Source organism: Mytilus galloprovincialis, chromosome 6 (genome assembly GCF_965363235.1).
Source record: "Mytilus galloprovincialis chromosome 6, xbMytGall1.hap1.1, whole genome shotgun sequence".
NCBI classification, from domain to species: domain Eukaryota; kingdom Metazoa; phylum Mollusca; class Bivalvia; order Mytilida; family Mytilidae; genus Mytilus; species Mytilus galloprovincialis.
Genome location: NC_134843.1, coordinates 70,129,249 through 70,135,248, shown reverse-complemented (window position 1 = coordinate 70,135,248; position 6,000 = coordinate 70,129,249).

The window sequence follows — 6,000 nt, the reverse complement described above, 5'->3', positions numbered from 1 at the left end:
CAGTGACAATGATAAATATTTCTAAATTATCAAATAAATATTCAAATAGTTTTATTTATACATATGATAGTTGAGGATATTGGATGATTCCTTTACAATTTTGTGCCATATTTCTTTAAACTGGTAAACTACATGTAGATAGTAAATACCATTTATCACTATTAAAATGTGGTGTGTACTAAACAAAATAACAAACCACAATCATTATCTATATATAGATTCTACCACTGCATCGAGTGCTATACGATATTTATCCACTCGAGACAGTTCAATTTTTAACGAGTGGCTCGCCGAGCGTTTTAAATATTTAAAATTTAACTGTCAAGAGTGGATAAATATCGTATTACACCAGATGCAGTGGTAGAATCTGTTTCTCTAATGATTTTAAAACAATATGCAGGCAAACGTATTCCTTCTTTTCGAATGATCTGCAAAAAGATGTGTACTTTCTATGTGACGTCATCAGGCATGGTCGCCTTTTTCATGCCGTCACATTAGGAAATTCAGAGGAAATCAAGAAACCTTCGACGTTATAATCGGATTTTAACCAATGAAGAACTGAGATCAAACGAACCACACGTTGATTAGATTTGTTTATACAATGGGTGCAGAAAGGGATAAATTGATGAAGAAGTAGAGAAAGATTGTTTACATCTCTTAACAACGTCAACCTAAATCATTCCTATATTTTTTTATACATTTATCACATTCATAAAATTAGGGAAGCTTTTCTTATTTTCACATAACAATTTTCCATTGATTGAATAATTATATGGAGTTTAATATTGACTTGCAAACTAACAATTTTTACTAAATCTTCATGAATTATGAATTGAGACGAAGAATTTTTAATATTTAAAATAAATTGCAAAATTTCATACATGTTCCCTTTTAATGAAAGATTAGAATAAAAAAAAATCAAATTGGATTCATCAATCTTGTAAAAAATATTCAAGATGACATTCAATTAAAAGATTACTTCTAATGTGTCGTGTCGGTCATAGTGCAGTTTGATCCTTTTAGCCTTTGGAAAACTTCCTGTTCTGCTGAATAAGACATTCAGATATGTAAACCAATTAACAATTTCTAGTACAATCATGCTGTTGTTCAGTAAAATGTTATTAGGTAATTATATTTTGCTAGAAAATTGCAATTTTTCTTTTTTGTTCATCAATTTTCAGTTTCAACAATTCACAGTTATCACCTAAAGCGGCAAGTTGTTATGTAGGTTGAAAACCGTTTTATCTGCATACACCATAACAAAACGTTTACGATAATAATCAAATTAAGTTTGTAATTCATCTGGTATAGTTGAAAGTCCAATAGTTGTCCTTGGATGCTATATCTTTCAATTGTTTTTTTTTTCGTTTACGTAATCAGATTTTATCAGGCCGCTACTTTTTTCTCTGATATTACTTCACATTGTTTAACTCGGTGCATTTCATAGCATACATGTATTATGCAGTACTGAATTATCTAATTATTGAAAGGCATGTTAGATGTCAATATCTTTGTCGTTTGGTCTTTTCGCTGAAAAGTTGGGTATTATAGCATTTTTCCTTAGTTCAAATGTAGAAAAAAGTAAAATCACAAAAATACTGAACTCCGAGGAAAATTCAAAACGGAAAGTCCCTAATCAAATGACAAAATCAAATGATAAAACACATGAAACGAATGGACAACAACTGTCACATTCCTGACGTGGTACAGACATTTTCAGATGTAGAAAATGGTAGATTGAACCTGGTTTTATAGCGCTAAACCTCTCACTTGTATGACAGTTGTATCAAATTCCATTATGTTTACAACGATGCGTGCACAAAACAGACATAATAGGTAAAATTGTCGCAATAGGGGTACAGTAGTCAACACTGTCACAATCTCAATTAGAAGAAAAAACAACAAATATTTAACAAAGAAGCATAACAAGCATCTAATGTAAATGTAGAAAAGCTTTTGTACAATATATCGAATCCGGACTCTCTTTAATTGTAGGTACGCTTGAGTCAGAAACATTTGTAAGCTACACATAATAAAGAAAGGAGAAAGTTACCAAAGGGACATTCAATCTATAAAAAGAACTAGCTATGTCATGTCTTAAATAGGACAAGACCAACAGAAAAGTTTGAAATATACACATAATAAAGAGAGGCGAAAGTTACCAAAGGGACATTCTATCCATGAAAAAAACTAGTTACGACATGTCTAAAATAGGCCAAGACCAGCCAGCACACAAAGGTAAACAAAACAAACCAAAGACTGACAAACACGAACCCAACCAAAAGCTGTGATGATCTACGGTGATCCGGAAATGAAAGCAGGTCCTTCTTCACAGGTGGCGCCGGTCGTGCTAAAAAGACTTTAACTTAGCAACAATTTTCAATAGGGTATCTTGATTGTAAAATGTATCAGATGACCCTTCCATCCAACCAACATATTTACTATAGAAGACTATGGTCTATTTCCAACGTTCTCTGCTCTATCAATAAGCAGTCCGTCCAAAACATAGTCGATAAAAGTCATTTTGTTACAAGTTTCTAATTTCAAATGAGGCTCAGACAAAATGTAAAAACATTATTTTCTAAGGTAGAACCACTTCTTGTTTAAGAACAGGTTGAGAATGAATTGCCAAAATGCAGAGTATAAAACATCCATACATACTCAAAACTAATGAATATGATGGGAAAAAAATATATGTTATGCAACTAAAATAAAGCATGAAGCAAACAGTATTGTACGTTGAACTTGTCTTTATATAAATAAACATTGAAATTAAGAATCAGTCAACCTATATATGAATTAAAGTAAAACTCTGTTAGTGAATGACAACTTACAAGCAAGAAAAAAAAAAGAAGGTCCATGATAATTGTTACCCAAATTATTATCTTCGCGATAAGAACTTTCTAACCGACTTTTAGGTAGTATTTTTGCGTAGTGTTTTTCATTCACATAAATGAAAGTGTGATTTGTACCGGTAATTCAACTATTTTGCAATTTTTGCGATTATTTGGCAATAGTTTACCGATGTTTAAATATCGTAAATGTAGGGATAAGTAAACAAGGTAACAAACAAATACTGAAATAATTGGAGCGACACCTGGTGTGTCGACTAGGTAAGCGTCTCTAGCTATACATGAAACACTCGTCTTGTAAATTAACACTGTCAAAATATTATAATCGCGAAAAGGAAAATTGGTAAAATGAAAGATAATAAGATGGTGTTTAAAAATATAAGTAGATAAACTTAAGAAGATGTGGTATGAGTGCCAATGAGACAGCTCTCCATCCAAGTCACAACTTATAAAAGTAAACCATTATAGGTCAAAGTACGGTCTTCAACACGGAGCCGTGGCTCAAACCGTAAACCTTGAAACCCTACATCTCCATTTATTTACACAAATACATCTGGAAACGCTTTAAATGTCAACTGTACCAATGCCTATGTGTGTAAAAAGCTCATGTAATAATCGTAACAAGTAATTTTATTTTCAACAATTATTCAACGCATGTCTACATCACCTCACGCTCTTCTATACTAATTTACTTACCATCTACTCCATTCTGGAATACTGTGGAATTCAATTATTTTCGTAGGTACCAATTTTCGTGAATAAGGGAACACTTGTATGTTCGTGGATATTTAATGTCATGGTTTTGCTGAGGTCTGATACAAGCCCATAAAAAATTGTCATTCGTTGAACATTTATTTTCGTGGTTGACCTGTTCCCACGAAATCCATGAAAATTGGTATCCAACGAATGTAAATGAATCCATCCACAGTAATTTGAACAGAAGTTAATTACGATGTAAAATGGCATACGCTTTTTCAAAGTAGACGAACGCACAATGTAAAAAAAAAAAAAAAAAAAAAATAACAAAAAGACTGAACTCCGAGGAAAATTCAAAAAGGAAAGTCCATAATCAAATGGCAAAATCAAAAGTCCAAACATATCAAACGAATGGATAACATCTGTCATATTCCTAACTTGATACAGGCATTTTTTCTTATGTAGAAAATGGTGGATTAAACCTGGTTTGATAGCTAGCTAAACATCTCACTGGTATGACAGTCACATCAAATTCCATTATATAGACAACGATGAGTGAACAAAACAAACAGACATTATATTTTCGACCCAATTTTTAATAATTCAAAAAATTAGTATAGTAAAATTGTGTTCAGTCGTAGAATAGTCCCTCAATTTAGTGACATATAGGTTAAAGGATCTGATGCATTACTGTTTAGTAAGTTCGAATAAGCTAATTACAGCTGAACGTTAACTATTCAGCCAATTGATTAAACTTGCTTCAAATTAATATGTATCCATTAAGGAACAAAAACACCAATCAGTATTTACGTATATCAACATATAAGATGCGTAAAAAATCATGCTACTTTGTTGATAGGTGTTACCATGTTTCGAGACAAAGGATGTAAGCTGCCTTACTTTTGACTGTAAATATATGTGATGAAAGTTTATCTGTCTCGACAATCGTGTGTGATGCATGTACATGTAGCCTCGTTTATGACTTGATTAATTATGATTAACAACTAAGATTATAAAATTGAACCTTCAAATGTCATTTTTTGGTACGAGAATAAACCAGTGTGTACACTTTCTACGCAACAAATGTTGATATAGCGAAGACTTTAATCAAGATGAGAATCATTGTTTTTTGTTTGCAATTAGCATCCATTACCATTAAAAATGAGAAAGTCGGACTATATGCACCAGACTGACGTTTGAACAATATCAACTCAGTTAGGCAAGGGTTAATGTCCCCTTCTGAAAAGGTATGAGTTAGATCGTGACCATTGGCTAACAAAGATGGAATAATATTGATCACGTGATATAATATACAAATCAGAACATATCTGAATATATGTTTTTCAAGTTCTTTCTTCTACTTTAAAAACGAATTCTTGCAAACTAAAGGTGGACCATCAATTTAAAAACTAAGAATATAATGTTGTATCTGATCTGTGTTGTACTTTGTGTTGTATCGTCTGAAGTCTGACACTCTATAATTACGTGTGTTTTAATCCGTTTTGCACTTTTTGCTTTGAGCGTCCGGTCCGAGACGAGACCACAATTGTCGTCCCTTGTCGTCCCTTGAAATGTAGTCCCTAGTGTGGACAGTGTGTTACTTGCCAATATTTTGTATACTCCTTCCAAATGTATTTCTCCATGTTTTATGCCTCAAAAAGCAAGTCAAGGGATGAAATGACACTGTCAAATAATATGGGTCATGAATATTAAAGTAAAGTAGGGATTTGGTTCAGTTGAAAAAGGTTAAAAATTAGCAATTCGGAAGTTGTCAAAAGATTTCAAGACTCCTTAACCTAAAATTGTCCATATCTTGAGTTAGAGCCGATGAAGTTTTCTATAATTTTGATATAATTCGTCCCAAAAGTAGTACAACACAGTGTAAAACTTTTATTGAAAAAGCGCAGGTTGGATTTTTTTAATTTGCTTTTTGACTACAAAATAATTGTGGTCTCGGACCACATGGTGGCGATCGTTAAAATTGAAAAGTGTAATTCATGTATCAGTACTTAGATAAATTCACAAAAATGAAACTTAGAATATATTTTTCCTGGCTAACACTGCCGTCCATGGTAAGGACAGGTTTGAGCGCTCATAAACATGTTACATCTTGCCATATGAACATACACATAGATGACGTCACCATGCAAAAGTAAGCCATAATAATTGCTTATTTGATTCATCTTCACCTTTTGAAGTAAATTGAAATATAAACAATTTATTTACTCAAATGCAGCCGCATATTTAATCAAACTAATTTTTTTTTTAATTCTTTCATTTTTACGTATTTAGTAAGTGTACACAAAAGGGAAGAGCTTGGTAATTATGATTTGATTTGGGTTGATATTGTAAAATACAATTGTCAAAAGAGTGAGAACATGCAATTGTTAAATTACATATTATATTTTATTTGAACTTTTGATTAATTTATTTTCCCTTTATACTTGAGATT